The 23,638-nt window shown below is 40.3% G+C and overlaps 1 long non-coding RNA gene and 1 other non-coding gene across 2 annotated transcripts; one reads left to right on the top strand and one right to left on the bottom strand.

Moving 5' to 3' along the window:
* Positions 1–1,066: 1,066 nt before the first annotated feature.
* On the bottom strand, positions 1,067–11,209 carry LOC143681170 (uncharacterized). Its single transcript, XR_013174430.1, has 2 exons — positions 11,047–11,209; positions 1,067–1,429 (listed from the first exon to the last, which is right to left on the bottom strand). It is a non-coding gene; the product is annotated as an uncharacterized LOC143681170 (long non-coding RNA).
* An 11,718-nt stretch (positions 11,210–22,927) lies between these two features.
* Positions 22,928–23,034, top strand: LOC143681899 (U6 spliceosomal RNA). Its single transcript, XR_013174947.1, has one exon. It is a non-coding gene; the product is annotated as a U6 spliceosomal RNA (small nuclear RNA).
* The last annotated feature ends 604 nt before the right edge of the window (positions 23,035–23,638 follow it).

The raw sequence follows: 23,638 nt of genomic DNA, 5'->3' as shown, positions 1-23,638 counted from the left end.
AGGCTCTTTAGTTATACTTCCTTGAACAGATACTACTGAATTCTAATGACTCATTTCATCAGTGGAATAAAGATAACAGAAAGGCCCATAGGAATGTGATGTCTCTGTGGGGGCAGGTATACAACTATAACACGCTGTAGAATAGGCTTCTTTTCGCTGCACCCTCCTCTTTGCACTATGATGTTTCTCACTCATCCAGATGCAGCTCTTAAGATCAAGAGACTTCATCCATGGATGACCTAGACATAAGGTTCTACCGTGTGGTTAAAGAGTTGTTGCACCATTTCTTTAAACCTGGTACTATGATGTCTGGACTTGTAAAAAAAAAAAAAAGAAAGAAAAGAAAGAAAGAAACCCAGAATGCTACTAGCAGTAGTGTGAATGTTTGTGGGGAAAAGGCATTCTTTTTTTTGAGCGCTCAGAAGAGAGAACATCTAATCTCTGTGCTGACTCTTACAAGTGTATTATCTTCCCAGCTCATTAACTACATTTGTTTTCTCTTTTCTCCTGGCCATGAGCAGCCCTAATAGAACGCAGGAGGCTGGCATGGCTTGTAAGAAGCTGGCAGCCTATGTGTAGTCAAGGCTTCAGTTTCACAGGGGCCTAAAGGTCCAAGAAGTGCCTGTCAGCATGCGGAAAAAGGCATTGATGTAACAATTTTGGTGGGTGTTTTTTGGTGGTGGGAGGGGCAGGGTTATTACATACTTAAAGAAATCTATTTAGAAAATGATTGTATGTTAGCCCTAATACAACCTTTAAGACCACACATGTGGCTCTCATTAATAACTGTTTCAATTAGTTTTAGATCCCCTCAAAGGAAGCAAGGGAGGGGACAAAAAGGAGGAAGGAGAGACTACTTCTGTTGTTGTTTAAAGTAGAAATCAGTACAAGTTGAATTCCAGTTAAATTCAATGCCATAGGCACATGGTGTGAACACACACTGAAGACCTTGACTGAGGCATGAATTGTTCAAAATCAACCACACAAGATAATTTCACTGATTTTTCCAATCCCATTATCTAACAAGTAGATAAAACTGAACCAAATGAAAAAAATGTCCTAAGGCTGTCAAGCAAAGAATATTTTAATTAAAAAGCAAAATCAATATTTTAATCGTATATTTTAAAGTGCAGCTGTATTGATCTGGACTGTAGGTATTGAGTAGGGGTCTTACTGCACCAGCCAAAACAGTAGTGAAATCAGTCTGATGCTGCCGCTGCCACTTCAGGCTGTCAGCTTCCAGAGGCTCTCATGTTAGTGATATGATGCTGAATTCTCGGCAGAGCCTGTTCTGTGGATTTCTACCCTTCTTGCCCCTTTCCATCCTTTGCTTGGCTTTCTCTTCTCTTCTACTTTTTCTTTTCCCCAAAGCAAGTTAGATTCACGAGGCAGAACAATTGAGTGAAAGCCAAATGCTACTGTGGGGGACCTGTGAAAGAAAAAATGGTTCCCTGCATCAGCAGGTCTGCATTGTTTTTTTCTTTTCTTTCATGTTCTGTTTTGAAGCATCTTTGTTTATTTTAAGTGCTATAATACCTTGAACTAGCTGCTTACCAAGTACTTCTAAGTGGAACACTATATGGCCTTGATTTAATGAAGATATAATGTTCTTTCTAATACTTTTTGCCATATGGTGCTAGCATGCTGAGATTCAGTAATAGCAGAGGTTCCCAGGTGAAGGTCATTGGGAGATATGAGGCATGTGGCTTAGAAACATGGGACATGTATGGAACCTGCCTGGACCCCTTTTGCCATCTGTAGATTGAGAAGCTGCACCAGATGTTTCCTAAGGTCGCTTACGGATCTACACTTCTATGATTTGAATTATTCCAATGATTATTCTTAAGGATAATAGCTACTATTTATTGAATATCCTCTAGAGATGCCAGGAGGTATGATAAGCATTGAACAGACACTGTTCAATAGAGCCTTCATACAAAGTTCAATAACTAAAAAGGTACTATTAAAATCCGTGCTTTACAGTCTCACCACCCTCCCCCTCTCTGCATGGGACATGACTCCCAGGGGTATGGACCTTCCTGGCAACATGGGACAGAGATTCTGGAATGAGCTGAGACTCAGCATCAAAGGAGTGAGAAAAACCCTAGAATGAGCTGAGAATTAACATCAAGGGATTGAGAGAACCTTCTTGACCAAAAGGGGGAAGAGTAAAATGAGACAAAGTGTCAATGGCTGAGAGATTTCAAACAGAGTCCAGAGGTTATCCTGGAGGTTATTCTTACACATTAAGTAGCTATCGCCTCATTGTTCAAGATGTAGTGGAGAGGCTGGAGGGAACTGCCTGAAAATGTAGTGCTGTGTTCCAGTAGCCATGTTTCTTGATGATGGTTGAACAATGATATAGCTTTCACAATGAGACTCTGTGAATGTGAAAACCTTATGTCTGATGCTCCTTTTAGCTACTATATCAACAGAAGAGTAGAACATATGGAATAAAAATAAATAATAGGGGGAATAAATGTTAAAATAAATTCAGTTTGAAATAGTGGTAAATGAAAGCGAGGGGTAAGGGGTATGGTACGTATAGTTTCTTTTTTCTCTATTATCATTTTATTTCTTTTTCTGTTGTCTTTTTATTTCTTTTTCTAAATCGATGCAAATGTACTAAGAAATGATGAATATGCAACTATGTGATGATATTAAGAATTACTGATTGTATATGTAGAATGGAATGATATCTAAATGTTTTGTTTGTTAATTTTTTTTAATTAATAAAAAAAGTTTTAAAAAAATATCCCTGCTTTATATGTGAGAAGACTGAAGTATAGGGAAGTTAATTAACTTAATCATATAACAATTACAGGATACAGGCTAGGTATTATAGGTCATTTTTACTTGAGTCCATGTTCTTCACAACTTGCACTATATTGTAAATTTCATTTTAGTGTTTGCTCACTAATAAGATTTTACTGAACTAGGGAACAAATCTGTCTTAATGTCTTACCATCCATCTGGCTAATTGGTCTTACACTTTTAGGCTTGGAGACTTTCATCCTGCTAGATTTGGAGGGATGAGGGTTGACATAAAGAGCACGGTACCTGAAATGCTTATTTTGACCTTTCTCATCAGGATCTTTACTCACTGTTAAATTCCTCTGTGCTAGGAAGGAATATCAACCATGTTAGACACTGTGACTCACAGGACTTTTCTCTTTTTCTAAATCCGAACATGCCCAGATTCATTTCCTCCAACACATTTATCAATGGCCAAATAAATGGCCAAATAAACTAACAGCCTATTTTTGTCTTCTGTTCAGGATTCCTAAGCAACTGTACCTCTGGCCATCTACTTAATGTGCTTTTCTTTCTTGTTAAAAAAAAAAAGTATGCATTATTGGTGCAGGTGATCCATTTATTCACTTTTTCAGGGGAAATATATCCCCAGGTTTCCCTATTTAGATAGGAACATAAGTATTCAGCTTTCTCATGCTCTTAGCTACAACTTGCTTTCCCTCTCTCTCTCTCTCCCTCTCTCCCTCTCTCCCCATCTTTCTCTTCATCTTGAGTTCCTTCCCACTCATATTTAAAGTGCTGGCATTCTCTGCTAATGTCCTAGAGAGAAAGCCTTTGTGTTTTTTCATTCCTTTGGCCTCTAGAGAAATGTGGTGCCCATAGGGATGTGTCAGAACTTTTACTAAGCCTATGAAGGGCAATCAGGAGCCTTCTGGAGGTTTAATGCAAAGCAGTAGGTGTTGCCTTTCAGGTTTCTTTGTCACACTGGGTTCCTTGGGGAATTTTTTTCAAAGAGCCCTTATGATGCATTCTTTGCATTATATAAAAAAAAATAAAGACAGTGCACAGAAGGAAGAAAGAGTCCATACAAAGTCCTGGAGCATAAATTAAGCAGGACATATTGCAATTTTCTTCAGTGAGACCTAGGCTCTTATTCCCAAGATACTTTCTTTTGTTCTTTTGTGAAGCTAATATCATTGCATGGGAGAAAGGTTGACAATGACTATTTGTTACCTCATTCTTAAAATGTAACCATTTTTGTACCCCCCTCAACCACTCCAAAAGCATCTTGGTTCCTATAGCTTTGTGGAGATTAATTCTTAGCAAATGGATACTTGCTGTGCATTCTTAGGTACCAGACACTGTACCTAACCATAAAGTTATGTAATTGCCAATAGAAGTACTACCCCCCAGGTTACCTATGGGGAAGGAGACAGAGAAGTCATGTCACCCAAGGCTACACAGAGAGTGAGCTGAGGAGAGGGGAGGAGAACATAAGGCTCTCTGAATTACCAAAAATACCTGTACTGTTCTGGCTGGAGCACTATGTCCTCCACCAAGAGGAATGGGCATTTTGGTGCAGCTTGTGAAAACTGATGTATTAGGCACTTGGAATACTTTGTCAGTGTCTAGATGAGAATATGCATGCCCTATCACCAATTGTTGTAGTGAATAAATGAATACCCTGGAGGAACTAATTGCACTGCACTAGAGGAAATGTGTACAAGAATGTCTAGTGTATCATTGGTTATGGTGAAAAATTATAAAAAATAACTTATATTCCATTTAGTAGTAAATAGATAAATAACTTTTGATAACTTCATCCAATGTAATAGATTATCACAAATGAACGAGACCTGTATGCATCATCAGAGATAAATGCATACATTGTATAGAAAAAACAAATGACAAAAAGATATGAACTCCTTGTAAATTTTACAAATACACAAAATACTTGAATATCTATTACTTGTGGGTGCACACACTTAATAAACAAAAAAAGCATAGGTGGATATATACCTACTTAATGATAGTTTTCTCCAGGGAGGGAGAGATTAGGTTAGGGATTGTGGGGAGGTGGGTTTTCCATTTCATTTGAACTTTTGTTTTTCAAGTAAAAGTTCTATGAAATGTATGGGAAAATGTTAGATTGTTACATCTGGTATGTTCTAGTTAGTAAGCTGCTGAAATGTGATATACCAGAAATGGAACAGCTTTTAAAATGGGGAATTTATTAAGTTGCAAGTTTACAGTTCCAAGGGCATGAAAATGTCCAAATCAAGGCACCAAATAGAGGCTATCTTCACTCAAGAAAGGCTGATGAAGTTCAGGGTTTCTCTCTCAGCTCAAAGGGCAAATGGTAGCGTCTGTTAGCTTTCTCTACCAGCTTCTTGTTTTCCTTCCTCATCTATAAAGGTCTCTGGCTGCATGGGCTCTAAAGCTTTTTCCAAAAAGTAGTCAACAACCCCACCTTGAATGAGGGAGCATATATCTCCATGGAAAGAAACCATCTTATCAAAGGTTACCACCCACACTTGGATGGGTCATAGCTACATGGAAACAATGAAAAAGAACCCACCCAGCAATACTGAGTGAGGATTAAAGGACATGGCTTTTCTAGGGTAGATAAGAGTTTCAAACTGGCACAGGGTACACTTTAGGCACAGGAATATTTCTTACAGTCTCCAATTCTCTCTACGTTCCTGTGTGTTGACATCAGTTCATAACTAACTTTTTTTTACATAAGGGAGAAGTGATAAAAGCACTTAAAGGGTCTTTATACGGAGTGGTGTTGTTAGTAAGACACCCCCCCTCACACCGCAGGCCCCAGAATGTCAGTGTCTTCTGACACACAGCAGACAGCATATGTGAGCGGTGCACACTGAAACATCCAAGCCCTTAACAGCTTTTCCTGTAGTTGTGTTCTCACCTCACTGCCAGCCAAGACACTTCCTCACAATGGACTTGCTAAGGTCTTTCTGACTTTAAATTGCAAAGGCTCTTATCACTCCTGCGAGGCAGAGAAGCCAGCCATGAGTTCATTCCTCTATATGTCTAGATGAAACCTTGTTACTCCTCTCCCAGCTACTCTAATTCAGCCTGAGGTGCTCTGGAAGGCTCTGGCTACTGAGGGAAATGTGCCTTTCCTAAGTAGGATTAGGAAGGCTTTTTTTTCAGGGATCTGCCCACTGAACCCCCAAAGTTCTGACCAGGCCATCTATGGGTGAGCCTGCCCTTACCTCCTGCCAGCACTTTACTCCTGACAGATTATATTCTTATTCTACTATAAATATGTCTTATGCCCTCCCTGTTCAAAGTACAGTGTTGCTCAGCTATGCTCACCAAGCCCTCTCCCCACCTCTCTTTCTCTCCTCTCTGTCCCTCTGTCCCCCATCCCCCCTGCTCCCCATCTCTGTCTGCTTACCCACTTATTCTCCTTTCCCATCTCTTCTCCTCCCTCCTTTTCTCCCTTCCCCTCTCTGCCCCCCTCTTTCCTCTTCTCTTCCACTGAAGTCCTTATTGAAGAGCCCTAGTGGCCTGCCCCATCTGCAGATTCCCATTTATATTCACAAATATAATAAATATAATATCTATAACTAATCCTGTCACGTTTCTGTTCTTTCCAGCTAAAAAAATACTAAATGTCACAGAAGGTTTGGCCTAAGTAACTTTATATATATATATATATATATCAGTGCTCTATTTTGACTTAATTATATCACCTCAGACAAATCAAGTGAGCCCATTTTACATCAGTTTCTTTGCTGATAACTTTGGACACTATTTTTTGTCTGTCTTGCTGTGTCTTACCAGAATCTGAATAACGTTTGTAAAACAACTGAAATAAACAAGGAGGAAGATAAAAACGTCAGTGTTGCTGTGGTAACTTCATCGTCATGTTGACACAGGCTACTGATGGAGAATTGGAGTGTTCACTGCAAAACAGGGATGAGAATGATTCACAGCAAATTTCTTGTTCTTTCACAACAATAGGAGTTTTCTTCCTGATGGAAATACACTGGCTAAGAAGGGATCTTTTAGTTATGTTTTTGAGCAACCCTTCTTTATTTTCTTCTATATAAGAAAAGAGAGAATTTAGTTTATTCAAAGTACATGAAGATTTGAGATCAGCAAAGGGAAAGCATGTCTTTCTAATAAGTTTTTAACTGATTCCTTTTTACCTCTTTCCAATTCACTAAGACTTATTCAAGTAATATCTCTATAGTGGGTTGCAAAACAAGGGAATAAATGCATACTGCAATTGATTAAATGGAAAAGAAACAAGGCCATTTGCAGAGTGTGAAGCACAGAGCTGGAGAGGGAGGGTGATTATCTAAGAAGCTGAGATATTTTTCTTTGCTGTGCTTCAGGCCCCACTTTGCATTAGGGTGGGGAACACCCTTGTCTGCACTTAGAAGATAACCTTTCGGCAGCAGGTGGTCTTCCAGAAAACCCTGGTATGGAGGCCACACATGTTTGAGTTCAGGAGACCATGTCTCTTCTTAGTTCTACTTAACGCAATACAGTTATCTAGTGGTCCGGGGACTGCAAGTGAGGAGTTAGGGGTTCTATTCACAGGTTTGGAACAATTTCAAATTTGATTTGGTTTTTGCCTCCTGTCTTTGTCTTAGAAGCTTGATTAGAAAGATGATTGGAGTAGAGAAATTTTCTTTTCTTTTCTTTTTTTTAAGTTTTAACCTGGGGAACATTGTAGCAATAAACCTCAATGCCTACTTTGCCTACTTTTATGTGTCCTCCTTAGTATACATGGGTTATTTATTTATTTATTTTTACTACATGGGCAGGCACTGGAAACTGAACCCAGATCTCTAGCATGGCAGGCAAGAATTCTGTCACTGAGCCACTGTCACACTACCCAGTATATATGGGTTATTAATGAGTGATCATTGTTACTTTCATGAGTCCCCCTCCCTGATCCCTAATTATGAGGGATTTTGAGCCTCTTTTTTTTTTCTTGGGGGTGACTCTTAGGCCTAAATTTTAAGCAGACTTGACCTATCCTTTGTGGGGTTAAGTTTCATATGAACAAACCCCAAGACTGGGGGCTCAGCCTATAGCTTTAGTTGTCCACACTGCTTGTGAGAATATCAAGAATTCAACTTGGGGAAGTTGAATTTCTCCCCACTCTCACCATTCCCCAAAGGGGGCTTTGCAAATACTTTCCCACTCACTGATCAAATCACTCTGGGATTCATCGGGGCATCACTCTGGACAAACCAACAAAATCTCATGTCCTACCTGAGATTCCAAGTACTTATGGTGTTCAATCAAACTATCTACATAAGTTATATTAGGAAACGCACTAGTCAAAATATAAATTTTGTAACATTGAGCTTCTTTTAAAGAATGGAGCACAAGAGAAATTAGACTAAAGGATGTGTATCAAACAAGGTTGACAAACCAACCTTGGCAAACAGAGATTAAAAGGGAGGAATCCCAGCTAGAGTAGTGTCAGACCGTTTGAGGGTTTGGGATAAGATTGAGTATGGGAGCTAGGGGTTGAGAGGAATATGGCTTTTCTAAGAAGCATTCTGTGGATTACGCTTTAGAATTGTTTTAATAATCTTTGTGAGACTCCTCTTGATATTGAATTACTTATATTTTTGGTTGCTGGTATATGTACTTTTAATATGTACTTTTGTACATGTACTATATGTACTTTTAATGCTACTCTGACTTTGAGAGGAACACATAACACCCTAAAATTTATGTAAGTTAACATGGTAAAGTTTCCCCCAAAGAAGCCTATTACGGTGGGCCCTTCTAGATCCATCAGGCTTTCATTGTAAAATACTGCTTCCTTTTTTCACCTATTATGCAATTTAGTAAGAAATTCAACTCCAGTACATAGTGGAAAATGGAATTAAAGGAAAGGAGTGTTGGGGATAAGGCTGATTCCCAATTTAAAATTTGAAAAAGGGAACTATTGGGCCAAATTATCAAGACAGGACACAGCCTAAGAAAAGAGCAAGCCAGATATTGTGACCAAGGTTTTCTTGGCTGGTTTGAGGGAACTTTGTGTTAAAGAATCTGTATTGAGTGAACATATACATCCCTACTTTTTTGTGTCCGCCCCCATGCCTGCATGAAGATGACATGTTATAATGGTTAAAAGCTCAGACTTCTGATGTGATAGGCCTCAGTTGGCTTCTCAAATTTGCCACCTCATCTACCGTCTACTGGTGTAGGGCAAATTCCTTAAATTTGCTGAAGGCTAGTCTCTTCAACTTTAAAATGTGAATCATAATTTAATCCCTACCTTGTAGATATAGTGAGGGCATAAATGATGAAATAACCTGTTTGACACAGAATATGGCATACATAAGCCTTTAATACATTTGCTGATTTTATTGTTTTCTCTTTTAGGTTTGTCCTTATTTGTCTATGTGGAGTATTGTGGAAAAGTTTTTTTTTTAAATCTAAAATGGAGACTAAAATATAAATTACATAATTTCACTAATTCTCAAAGATCTTTTCCCTCTGCTAGCAGAGGGAAAACCATTATAACACGGTAGCCTGGGTTGATTTCTGTAAAGAAAATATCTCAATCCAAGTCAATTCGGAAAGTTTTATAAAAATTGCTTCTACAAAAGTCTGAATGAACATTAATACATTTAAATATTTTGCATGTTTGCAAGGTGCAAGAGTAGGTTTAAGCCTACCCTTCATTTTGGAACTGCATTTTAAATATGTTCTAAATATGTGATCAATCAATCTGAGGGAGAGTTTTGAGGCCATTAACAATGAACGTATAACTTCATGACAAAATTTAACTCAAAAGAAGTTGAATGGGAAAATGAACAAGTCATAACAGAACTTTGTCTTAAGGATGAGAGATAAGGAATAGATAAGGAGCAACTCACAGTAATTCTACACAGAAAATGCTTATGCTTAGATCTTTTAGAGTTTTGTTTGGTTTTGCTGAACAGTTGGCACATGTTTTAAAATATATATCATCTAAAACGTCTTAAATGACTTCTTTTTCAGCTTACTGAACTGAAAACATTCCACAAAACAATTACAAAAATAACTTGCTGGTTTACTCAGAGGGGGGAAAAGGCAACTCGTAAGAACAATTCTGATGCTGACGAGGAAAGTGATAACTTAATATACGTAAAGATTAAAATACAGACATAATAAGTAAGTGAAAAATGAGTGACCAAAAAGACTGTTAAAATCCTTTCTAATTACTAATTGTCACCCATTATAATTAAATCCTACTACAATTCCGAATGCCTGAAAGAAAACACAAAACAAAAAAGTCACCACCACCACACAGAATATTGCCAAAGACAGTCTCCGCTAAAGTTACAATGTATTAGGCCACCAGGGATACTGGACCATCAGGCACTTAAGCAAGCAGTACTAAAAAGGAAACGAGCTTTAGGTTACCAAGTCACATCGATTACACTACAATGCATTAAAACTCCATTCTTTAATGTGGAAGTGGTCGAAAAGGAAACCTACTAACTCAAAACTGGACTGGTACTAAAAAGAGGCTTAAATGGCACAAGTGAGAGAAAATGACTTTAAAGTCAGGGAAGCCTTTGCATGCATCTGGGTTTCAGGAGTTCTTTAATACTTGCAACTAAGAACCCGCAACCCAGGAAAGAAGGCAGTGGCGAAACTCCGCACTGTCATCTAGGATGATCTGATTCAGGTTCAAATCAAACCCACAAGGCGACAAGTTGTCAACAGAGAACACACCTCCGTACAAACCTTCCAGTGAGGCGGCAAACGTAACCATCGCCGATCTCAAACCAAATCCCACCTTACCCTTCTGCCCCACACCCCTGGATTTCCAAGGCACGAGGGTCCCGGATTCGGCCCGCGAGCTTACAAAAGGGGTGGGTGCTCGCGGCGGGGCGTACTCGCCCCCAGCCCCTGTAATGCGGCGACACGCTCGGGGCCTCGGAGAAAACGCAGGGCAGAAGAGGGGCCCCCGCCTCTCCGCAGGACTCGGCGGAGAGAAGGGGAGACTAAGCGTCCGAAGGTGGGGACATGGGGCGGCACTTTCCAGGAGCCTTTCGAACCTCCAAGCCTTCAGGATTTTCCCCCAAGAACGGGGACACCCACACCCCCTAAAAGACTCGCATTACACAACCCGTCAGGTAAGGGGCGAAAGGGTATCCGGGAACAGACCGCGGTCACCCGAGGTAGCTCGGCTCCCGGCTGCTCCCCCAGGATGCCGCCCGCCGCTCACGCGGCTCGGGACAGCGGAGGGGCTGCCAAGCGGGTGGGGAAAGCGGAGGATGACGGAGGGGCTCTTACCGGTACGATGGGGCGCTGACAGGAATGGGAAGAGCTGCAACACCCGGCTCGGCACCTCGCACGGCGTATCCCTCGCCGCCAGCCGCCGGGGAAACCCGGGGTGGCAGGCCAGGCGGAGGCGGCGGCGGCGGCGGCGGCATCTGCCCGCTTCCCGGACAACGTCCGCAAGGCGCCGCGCCCACCGCACGCCCAGCCCCGCGGGCTTGCTCGCGCCAGGAGGGAGGCAGGGCGGCGCGCACGCGCAGCCGAGAGGGAGGATGGGCGGTGCGCACGCGCGGCCGAGAGGGAGGATGGGAGGGGCGCACGCGCAGCCGAGAGGGAGGCAGGGCGGCGCGCACGCGCGGCCGAGAGGGAGGGAGGATGGAGCTCACGCGCGGCTGTGCAGAACTCGCTCAGAGCCGCGGAGCGGGGGGAGGCTGCGCGCACCGTGGTCCATTGATGCTTGTGCGGCCGCAGCATAAAGGAGCCATGTCAGTGGGTGTTCGGCTGTTCACGTTCGTCAAATCGTCCTCCCATATGCCCCAGCGAGTGTCCTTGCCTCCTCCCGAAACTGAGCCGGTGTTCACCCCTATCACCATATTAAGAGGATTCAGCCACAGCGGACTAGCGGTTCTCACCTCTCCCCACGTGGTTTCAGGGGCCTTCTCAGACCCTGGGGACAGCGGTAATGCCTATAGCTTCCCTGACCTCAAGGAGAATAGACCATAAGAGGCTGAAAGGGAAGTGCTGTTACCACAGCTGGGCTCCTAGAAAACGACGAAATTGCATCTTGTGGCCACACCTCAATAAATTAGATGCCTGAGTACTGCAGTATCGAATAAAATAACATGTTGATTTATTGATTGATTGATTGATTGACTGATTCTTTGTAATATGCTTACATATAGTCACGAAAATGGTAATGGTTTAATGTCCACCACCCAAACCCGGGCTGGATCAACTGGGATCTCCCCTACACTGAATGCACCATTTCTGTCTTGCCTGATAGCTTATTCCTGTGGCAATAGAATGCGTCCTAGACCCTACAAAATTGCAAGGTTCGTCTGGGGAATGTGCTCATGGGATAGCAGATTATCTTCTCTGCTGAAGACAAGTCCAGCAGACCAAAAACTGAAATGGAGTTTGTACCTTCACTGTAAGGAAAGAAAAAATAAAAACATACCATCTAGGCACTTTGAGCTCAATAAATGGAATTGGGCCAGAGGCATTTACAGGAAGCAAATTTCTCCACTGTATCCTAGATATGGCAAGTTGAATGTTGACGCATGAAGCACATTCATTCTTTTACATATGGGGCACACGGAGATGCCCAAGAATTGTCTTGCAAGGCCCCTGCCAAGATTATCTTTATTCTTTGGAGTCTGTATTAATGACTCCAACCACATCAACCTCAACCTCCAATGAAATTTTAACTCACTTCCTGCCTGAATTACTTGCAATGATAGTCACCATTTACTGCTTCATGCTGGTCATTTTCTTGTATGTATGGTCAGTTGTTTTCTGGATGCTCACATCCATTCACAGGGATTAAATTAAAAGCCCCGGTTCTCATTTGGGCAATTCATGCTAATCAGCTCTATCAGAGTCCATTTTAGAACCCAGACTTGAAGGATTGCAAAGAGGCATTCCCTTATTCCATCACCAAAGGGGGTCTGAGAATGAAGCTGAGAGAGAGAGAAAGAGAGAGAGAGAGAGGGTCCACATCTGAGCAACAAAAGAGGTTTTTTAGGGGTGACTCTTAGGCCTAATTTTTTTAAAACTTTTTAAATTGCATAATGTAACATATACACAAAGCAAAGAAAGAAAAAAACGCAATAATTTTCAAAGCACTCTTCAACAAGTAGTATAGGACAGATCCCAGAGTTTGTCATGGGCTACCATATGATCCTCTCAGAATTTTCCCTCTGGCTGCTCCAGAATATAGGAGGTTAGAGAGGATAAATAATTTTTTATCATCATAATCTACTTTTTTGGGGGAAATAATATATAGACAAAAAAGTAATAGATTTCAAAGCACAGCACAACAATTTGTTGTAGAATAGATTTCAGTGTTTGGCATGGGTTATAATAATTCCACAATTTTAGGTTTTTACTTCTAGCTTCTCTAAGATACTGGAGAGTAAAAGAAATATCAATATAATGATTCAACACTCATATTCATTTGTTAAATCCTATCTTCACTGTATAATTCCACCATCACCTTTGATCTTTCCATCACTCTCTTTAAAGGTGTTAGGGCTATGGCCAATCTAACTTTTTGATATTGGAAGGGTCTGTCAATAATATGGGGTAGGGATATGGAACTATCTGATGTTCTGGAGAGGCTGGGCCCTCTAGGTTTCAGGAATTATCTGGACCAGGGACCCATCCGGAGGTTGTAGGTTTCTGAAAAGCTACTCTAGCACATGGAACCCTTGTTGAATCTTATATCTTGCCGTACGTGTTATTTAGGATTGGCTGGAATGGTTCTGGTTGGCGGTTGACAGGTTATGATAAGTAGCAAAGACTAACTGAAGCTGTTGTAAGAGCAACCTCCAGAGCAGCCTTTCATCTCGATTTAAACTCTCTCTGCCACTGATACTTTATTAGTTATACTTCTTTTCCCCCTTTGGATCAGGATGGAATTGTTGATCCCATGGTGCCAGGGCCAGATTCATCCCTGGGATTCATGTCCCACATAGAGGGAAGGGCAATGATTTCACTTGCAGAGTTGGGCTTAGAGAGAGTGAGGTCACATCTGAGCTACAAAAGAGGTCCTCCAGAAGTAACTCTTAGGCATGCCTATAGTTACTTTAAGCTTCTCCACTACCTACATAAGCTTCACAAGAGTAAGCCTCAGGACCAAGGGTATGACCTATTAGGACACTTTAAGGTCCCCCTGAAGCTTGACACAGTATCAGGGGATTCCCTGATGATGAGGTTTAGTAGTTCCATATTCTTGCTCCCATCTGTCAAGGGACTTTGCCAATACTTTTTGATTATCTGCTTAATGTACTCTAGGAGGTATCCAGGCATTACAATAATCTATACAGGATTAAAGGACCTCTTTCTTATTCTGGGCTCCCTGTGTTCAAATTGTTTAAATGAGCTATACAAATAGGCAGCCCCTGGTTTTTATTTCATGGTGGAGCCAGAGGTTTCTTATGAGAAAACCCACCTCAAAGAGAAGACAGATCAGGATCACATTTGGAAGTGGCTAAGTAGAACTTCACTTCTCCCTTCCTGTTTGCCATTGTCTGAAATGCCTTTAACTTGAGTGGAACATCTTTCGTCTCATAATTATAGCTAAAAGGTTTTAACATCGTATACCTATTTGAGACAGGGTGTTGATGAATATGAGTTCCAGTCTAAATATAATCAGTCAATCAGTCAACGACATCCACAACTGGTTAACAGATATCTCTCTGTTTTAAGAGAGAAAAGAGGTGAAGGGGCAAGGACTTGTCAGCTGAAAGGAGAAGGAAGGTCACCACCAGAGGGAGAACTTATGGAAAAGGAGTTTTCTGACTTCACAGTTTTGCTTCAGGTGGGACCTGTTGTTTGTAGCTGGGAGGCTGTGACAGAATCTGGCTGAGATTTGGTTTTGGGGTTTCTGGATTTTATGTTTTTAGTTTTGTTTTGTTTTCTTGTTGGAGGTGGGGTAGTGGGAAGACTTTTACAAATAACAAACCTGTTAGCAATGGTTAATGAACTGCTTCTCCTTTGTTATTTATTCTTCATAAGGTTGATTGGTTTATTACTGGAAAAAAGAAAAAAAGCTCCTGATAGATTGATATACTAGGGGCTGGAAGGGAGAGTCTGATCCCCATCAGATGCCTCCTCCCCTCTGGAAACTTTTTGTGGTTACCAACCCAGTCAGTCAATGAAAGCTTCAGGTTATGCTTATCTTGAAAGTTAAGGTATTACTACAGTGTTAATCTGTTTCTCACCCCCAACCCCTTTAGGATTTCAGTATAACTTGGGAGAGATTTATCGAGAAATTAGGTTTAGAATCTCAATCAAAGGATTTGTTTCTCGTAGCCTAGAGTTAATCTCCCACTTCAGCCAGTTGTAGGCCAGGCTTCAAGATCCTCCAACAATATTTTTCACATTTCCTTGAGGCTGGAGGCAAGTGCAGTCCAGTGGAGAACACACTGATTTTGGAGCCTGAAGACCCAGTGCTTGGCACAATGTGAATCACATGGTAAGAGTTTGTCAGTCAAAGATCAGCTGTTATAAAAGGACTTTAGTGGGCTAGTGTGATAGAAGTCTACTTCATCCTGGGATGGTGAATCATAGACCCAGCCAGACCAAGATTTTGCCATCATCCTGGGATTTGCCCTGGGATACCAACAAGCAGCAGTGAATCTCATAGAAGGTTTTCATTGGACCAGGCCACCCACATTCCATTGGTCTGAACTCAGTCATATGTTCATAGCCAACGACACGTGAGGCTGGAAAATGAGCTTTATCTGTGGGCCTGGAGGGTATAGGAAACAGATCAGGCATCTATCTAGACTGTGTCATAGCTCAATAAAATGAGGAATGAATGTTTCTGAGTCCCAGATGGCCACTTGCCGAACCTTGGGATCAGAGGTGAAGCTCTAAACCTAAAAAGATCCATCAAGTTTTGTCTGTTGGAAAGGTACAATACCCTAGAGGGGTGTTAGTTTGTTTCATTTCTTACATTTTCTTTTACTTTGTTTATTAGAGGATTTGATGGAAACGAATAAATGAAAGGCTTTACAAAGTGAAAACATGTAACAGGATTCTTTTTCAGGTGGATTTTCACCTAGAATTGCTGAAAAATAAGTTTGAAGACTCTGTACAATAAACACAGGTAATATAATGATTGGAATAATTTTAAATCATAAGACTGTTCTCTTTTTCCCCCTCCAAATTGTATGATATACCTCTGACAGCATAGATGACTTCAGTCAAAGTCCCCCTATGGCCCATTGAAAGTAAGCATCACAAATTAAATCATCAATTTATGTTATTCACATGTGCCCAATGACCTGTGTGCAGGGTTATTCATTACACCATTATTCAAAATAGCATAAGATTGGAAACCACCTAAATGTCCCTGTTCCAAATTATCCTAAACCAGTTTGACACTTCAATAAATGTCACCTTCTTTTGATAAATCTCCATAGGCTCTGGCTGTTAGAAGTCTATGGGGCCTCTATGTTCCCTTCCTCACAGTCTTCTCCAGGTCTTTCATTAAAATAAAAGCAATCCTCAGAACAAATTCCACTAAGTGTACAAACGTTTACTATCATGCAAGGTCAAAAATCAGATGCACAACAAGTTCCATAGTTGAGATGGCTGTTTACAGCCCTAGTTCATCCAAATGGCAGAAGCTAAGATATTCAGAGAGAAGGCTTGGCCAGCTCTCTGGTCAGATGAGGTGACAAAGTGCTCTGTGAAGGCAAGGGTACAGAACCAGTAGGGACACCTCTGCATTTTTACAGCAATGGCAGTAGGTAATTTGAGGAAATTCTTTATCTTGTTCATTCATAGACCTTGGGGGTCCATAAAATCTCCCAAAACAACACCTCTTTTGAACCCCACTGAATTTATCCCTTAAGCTAATTGACAAAGCCCTCTGGGGCAGATGTGAAGTGCTAAGTAATCATCTTGAAGTGTTGATTGTTAGATTACTTCAGTGCTAACTAATCACTCCCAAAGCACAGATCAGTTTTCACTCAGGCACATACCACAGGATCTACTCTAGATTATTTCAAAAGAAAATTACCATAGAGACAATGTACTTTTGCATCAATAGGGGACTAGTTAAAGAAATCCTGACACACCCATACAATGAAATACTTACTACAGAACTGTGGTAAAGAATGCAAGGGCTATTCATGAACAGCTGTGGAGATATGAAACGCTGGTTAGATTACATGTTCAAATGAAAGCAGAAAAGTATAGGATGGCAGGTATCTTATGCCTCCACAGGAGTGAAAAAAAGGGGGAAAGAATTTAAAAATTATATACATGCACAAATATCTTGAAAACTGTACAAGAACTAGATTAGATTGGCTATGTGGGGGGATAAGGTAGTAGAAAGGCACTGAGATGGGAGAAAGACATTTTACTCTTTGCACCTTTATGCCATTTCAAAAATAAATTCAATATAAAAAATTAAAGCATTAACAGTTTTAAACCTACCAGGGTTAGAAGCCCCTCAGTTAATATTCACGTTTATTTGGTAAAGACCAAGTTCAAAACCTCTAATGCCTGACTAGCAACTTGTGGTCAGGGATGCTGCCTTTCTTAACAAAGCTGACCCCAGCTGGGAGCTGCCCCTTTCCCTCTCTGCCTGCACCCTGGCTCAGTCCATTCACTCAATGTCCCTCACCACACCAGCCACAAAGGCCCCTGGGCCTCAGCACTGGGCCCATCTGTGACTCAGCAGGTTTGCTTTGTGCCTTGCTCAGATCCTGAACAAAGTACACAAGCAGCTGGTGAAGAACAAGATGCAATCTTTCCCTCGCAGTTAAAGGTGAGGAATAAAACAAGTTCACTCAGCAAAAGCCAAAAACATTAAGAGAGGCTGTTTTTTTTTTTCAAAAACACTCCACTATTCACTGTGCTTAAATTGATTTCAGGGGGAAACTGGTGAGCTTTTGGCCTTGAGGAGGTTCCTCTTTATCCTACCTCCTCCTGCTCCTCTCCCTCCACCTCCTTTCATTTCCTCCCAATCAAAACACCACCGAAACTCTCCCTAATCACTATTTTGCCTTCATCCCCAAATGGGTCAAAGCTCCAGTCACTAGGGAAACAAGGAGCAGTTTGTTTAGCTAAGATGTGGGGCCATGGGGCCATACAAAGGCTTGCTTAAATGCTGTTTTTCCTATGCTAAAATGGTCTCAAGGAAGCATTCCCTCTGGGCCTGCAGCCAGAAGAGCTATAGTCAGGGCTGATGACTCCACTTTACAGGAAGGCATTGGGCAAGCTGGGAAGTAAGGAAGCTCTCAACTGGACGACAGATGTAGTAAACTGCCATTTCCAGGGCTTTCCTGGGCACAGAACACAGGCCGGGAGTCACCCAACTGATGTTTAAAAAAAAAACAAAAACAACTTTTAGTTAGTAAACAAAATATCGAAAAGAATATGAAATTTCACAAATTTCTAGCTCCGGCATCCTTGACAAAGCATCTGTCTAGCCAAGACCGGAATCCCTCAAAGGCAGGCCTTGTGGGAGCTGAGTGATGGCTGCCCCCTGGGGATAAGACACTCCCTCATTTCACATGGTCCCCAGGTACCTGGCAGTTCTGGTGACTATTTACATACATTGCTGAGTGATAAATTATCTCCCAAACTTGGTGATTTTGAACAATCATTTTGTTTTGCTGATTTTTTTTGTGATTGCAGTCAGATGTTGGCTGGGAACCTTTGAAAGCTTCAATTCAGCCAAAGATCTAAAATGGCTCACTTACAGGGCTGAGAATTGGGATGGTTGACATTGGCAGCTGGGGCTGTAGATTTGGAGCAACAAAACAGAACCTCTGCAGCTGGCCTTCAGAATAGTCAGACTTCTCACATAAGACCTAGCTTCCCCTGCAGGGCACATTCTTAGAGGCAGAGCTACATGCCTTATCTGAGAAGTCATACTCTATTGACTGAACCATTTATAAGTCCCCTGGATTCATTGGGCAGGTACATAGACTCTACCTCTAGATATGAGTTGTGTCAAATGATTTCACTCTCAATTATTTATCCTACTTTACTCCTGGAGGCTTTAGAGTGTGAGCCCCTGACGCCTGAATGAATATTGACAAGAAGGAATCTTTCTCTCCCTCACTGTTCATGTATTTTTAAAGGCAACGTTTTTTAGAAGCTCTAGAAATAATTAAGAAGGAAAAAATCCCAATTCATCACATTTTGTTTTATTTCATATATATATTTAAGTGTAAATACCTTTTTGTAAGAGGTGTAATCATGTGCTGTTATTTATTTTTCTAAAATATTGATTTATTTTGACATCTTGTCAGTATATTTAATATTCCAGAGCCTGGAGGAGTGGGAGAGAGGTACAGGGACAGTTTTTACATTCTATAATATAAAACATAGTTAAATGCAATTACAAGTCTGTACCAGTTTCTAAGCTGCTGGAATGTGATACACCAGAAACGGAGTGGCTTTTAAACAGGTGATTTATTAAATTGCATGTTTATAGTTCTAAGGCTATGAAAATGTCCATATTAAGGCAAGACTATAAAAATGTCCAAATTAAGACATCCGAGGAAAGATACCTTGACTCAAGAATGCCAACAGGTCCAGAACACCTCTGCTAGCTGGAAAGGCACATGGCAACATCTGCTAAGTTTCTCTCTCAGCTTCTTGTTTCATGAAACTCCCCCAGGGGCATTTTCTTTCTTCATCTCCAAGGACCTGTGGCTGTGGGGTTTCTATCAGTTCTGGTGGCTCTATAGCTTTTCCAAAACAGTTCCCTCATAAAGGACTCCAGTAAGCAACCTCACCTTGAATGGGTGGAGAAGCATCTCCATGGAAACCATCTAATCAAAAGTTATGAACACAGTTGGGTGGGTCATAGCTCCATGGAAACAATAAAAAAGGTCTCACCCAGAAAGGGGGAAAATTCATCTTCTCCAAGTTGAATCCTTGATATTCTTACAAGCAGTTGGGACAACCAAAGCAATAGGCTGAACCCCCAATCTTGGGGTATCTTGGGGTTTGTTCATATGAAACTTAAAAGGATAGGTCAATCCTACTTAAAATTAAGCCTAAAAGTCACCCCCAAGACAACCTCTTTTGTTGCTCAGATGTGGTCTCTCTCTCCAGTCAACACAACAAGCAGACTCACTGCCCTCCCCCTGTCTACATGGGACATGACTCCCAGGGGTGTGGACCTTCCTGGGACAGAAATCCTAGAATGAACTGAGACATAGCATAAAGTGATTGAGAAAACCTTCTCAACAAAAAGGGGGAAGAGTGAAATGTGACAAAATAAAGTGTCAGTGGCTGAGAGATTCCAAACATAGTCGAGAGGTTATCCTGGAATTTATTCTTATGAATTAAATAGATATCACCTTGTTAGCCAAGATGTAATGGAGAGGCTGGAGGGAACTGACTGAAAATCTAGAGCTGTGTTCCAGTAGCCATGTCTCTTGAAGATGATTATATAATGACATAGCTTTCACAATGGGACTGTGTGATTGTGAAACCATGCATCTAATTCTCCTTTTATCTACCTTATCAACAGATGAGTAAAACATATGGAATAAAAATAAATAATAGGGGGAACGAATGTTAAATAAATTTAGATTGAAATGCTAGTGATCGATGAAAGGGAGAGGTAAGGGGTATGGCATGTATGAATTTTTTTCTATTTTCTTTTATTTCTTTTTCTGAATTGATGCAAATGTTCTAAGAAATGATCATGATGGATATGCAACTATGTGATGATATTGTGAATTACTGATTATAATGCAGAACAGAATGATCATAAGTTAAGAATGTTTGCATTTGTTTGTTGTTATATATTTTTTTAAAAATTAGGAATTAATTAAAAAAGAAAAGATCTCACACAGCAATACTGAATGAGGATTAAAGGACATGGCTTTTCTGGGGTACTTAATAGCTTCAAACTGGCACAGAGTCATAATTATGCATTTTGCATGTGTTTGGGTTTGCTAAAGCTGCCAGAATGCAATATACCAAAAATAAAATGGTTTTTAAAAAGGAAATGTATGAAGTTGCAAGTTTACAGCCCTGATGTTATACAAATGTCCAAACTAAGGCATCCACAAAAAGATACCTTGACTCAAGAAAAGCTGATGGGTCCAAATACCTTTGTCAACTGGGAAGGCAAGTGTCTAGCATTTGCTGGGGTCTTTGGCTTCTAGTTTCAAACAGCTTCCCTGGGGGCATTTACTTTCTGTATCTCCAAATGTCTGGGTCACCTGCTGGCTTAGTCACTTTTGTCATCTCTGAAGCAACTGCTCTCCAGGAGTCTGCATCTGAAGCTTCTCCAAAATATTCCCCTTTTAATGGACTACAAGACCCACCTTGAATGGGTGGGGTCATATGTTCATCTAATTAAAAGGCTTCACCCACAATTGGGCTTGTCATATCTCCATAGAAACAAGCCAATCGAAGTTTCCACCCCAGAATATTGAATCGGCATTAAAAGAAACTTGGCTGCCCCTACAAGACTGGAATAGGGAAAAGGACATTCTGGGGTACATAATAGTTTAAAACCAGAACAGCATGTCTCAAATATTTTTTATTGGTTTTCCTTCATGCCCAGGTTGTTCTTTGGTACAATTTTTTCCTAAAATGCTCCTTGATCTTGGCTCTCACGGTCAGATTTGAGTGTTATCTGTAACATCTTTGATACTGGTAAACTAGTTTATCTCACATCTCTACCTGCTATGAAAAATTGGAATTTTTTTGTTTGTCACAAGAATGATATTAAATCATTAATTAGTGGTATTTTAGACCATTAATTTATCAGAATTTTAATATATTAGAACTTGGAATTCAATTAAAATAGATTGGAATCATTAAAAATGATTTAAGGATAATTTGCTTCATATATTTAATTGAAAAGTCACTGGGTAATTTTTTAGAAAAGTATTGCAACTACTTTTTTTTAGATTTTTAGCATTTGCATAAGAATAGTGTATAGATTGTTTATAATGTCTGTGAACAGATCAGACAAAAATCAATAAAATCTCAATTATCTAAAAAAGGTAAGGCATACATACTGTATTTCATTGATTCTAAGACATGACATTTTTCACATGGAATCTAAAGTCTTCCTGACTTATTGGGCATGCATAAACTCAATCAAAGCTTTTACAGAGCTGTCATTACAGTTGTTATTTCAAATTGAGTTATGCACTTTGTTCATACAACTTACATTAAATTTAATTGTTATTTTAAATGTCTTTCAAAAGAATTCACTTTGACCAGCATTGAAGCAAACTCATTTAATGTACACAGAAATATAATGCAACAGAACAGAAGGGCACAAATTTAATATTACCTAGGTAAATAGTCTCCATTGGGAGAATGACGACAATTTCATATTTTCTTGAGAAGAAATTACCAAGTATTTAATAGAACCTAAGAAAAGAGATCACCAGAAGTGGTTAAAGATGAGAATCATACAAGAAGATTGCTTTTACACATGACACAATGCAACTAAAGGAAGGAGAAACTGTCTGCTCACTCAAAAGAGATGAAGGAAATTTCAAAGCTCAAGAAATCTGTTGTGATGATCCATGCATCATATAGGACTATCAACAAGACATTGTGCAATGGAATAATATAAGGTATTATACAAAGTATAATTGGCAGCTGTTTTTTTTTTTCTTTCTTGGCAGTACTTAAAATATATAATGGGTCACTAGCAATCAATGATATCTTAGATTCAAAGAAAGCCATTTATTTGTTAACATGGCAAACCACCTGCTTTAGTTTGCTGGATTCGCTATGAAAAATACCACGAGCTGGTCAGCTTAAACAACAGGAATTCACTATCTCACAGTCTTGGAGGCTACAAATCCAACATCAATGTATGGCCAGGCCATGGCTTTCTCCTGTAGGATTCTGGAGGTAACTTGTTGCAACCCATGGCGTTCCTTGGTTTGCGGATGCATCTCTGTCCCAGTCATAAGACAATCTCTCTCTCTCCTTCTCTGGCTCTTCCTAACTGACTGCACTCAAATTTCCTTTGCTTTAAAGGACTTAAGGCATATTGGGTTAAGGCCCATCCTAACTTAGTTAGGTCCCATTCAAGTAGGATCTTCAAAGGTCCTGTTCACAAGTGAGTATAAATCCACAGGATCAGGGGTTAGAGCTTGAACAGATCTTTGTTGGGGGTCATGGCTCAATCCATCACGATATCCTTGAAATGTTCTAAGTATTTCTTTGGTCAGCACATATACTAAAATTGGAATGATACAAAGAAAATTAGCATGGTCCCTAAGCAAAAATAACATACAAACTAATGAAGTGTTCCATATTTTTCTATTTCTTAATCTGAGTACTTATTTTGTGGAAATTCATCCAGCTGTACACTTATGTGTTGTGCACATTTCTCTAAGGATATGATGCTTTAATAAAAGTTCACCTAAAAATCAGGATAGGATGGTGCGATGGTGGCTCAATGTCAGAATTCTTGCCTGCCATGCCAGAGACCCAGGTTCGATTCCTGGTGCCTTCCCATGCCAAAAAAAAAAAATCAGGATAAAACATAGGTTTGTACAGGATGGATTCCAGTTTTGTAATTGTGTGATGCTCTCTCACATTTGTGCACATATTTGGGTATGTGGACACAGATTACAAAATTTCATTGGTAATTTTAGGAAGACAGGTGACTGGCCTTTATATTTCTTCATTTCTAAATTGTTTTAATGAGCAAGTCATTTCTTTTACAGTCAGAATAAAAAAGCAGAAAGATCCACTCCCATTTTTGAAACACATGTATATAAAACAAAACACACCAATTCTTTGAGCAGCAATTACACTTCACAAAATTAGTGTTCATAAATAAGGAAGTACACAATTTAGTCATAAAAATGCTCATCACATTTCATATCTTTGTACCCAGTACTTCTATTTCTGAGAATTT

The sequence above is a fragment of the Tamandua tetradactyla genome, chromosome 4 (genome assembly GCF_023851605.1).
Source record: "Tamandua tetradactyla isolate mTamTet1 chromosome 4, mTamTet1.pri, whole genome shotgun sequence".
Classification (NCBI taxonomy): Eukaryota; Metazoa; Chordata; class Mammalia; order Pilosa; family Myrmecophagidae; genus Tamandua; species Tamandua tetradactyla.
This window is presented reverse-complemented; position numbering and strand designations above follow the sequence as displayed.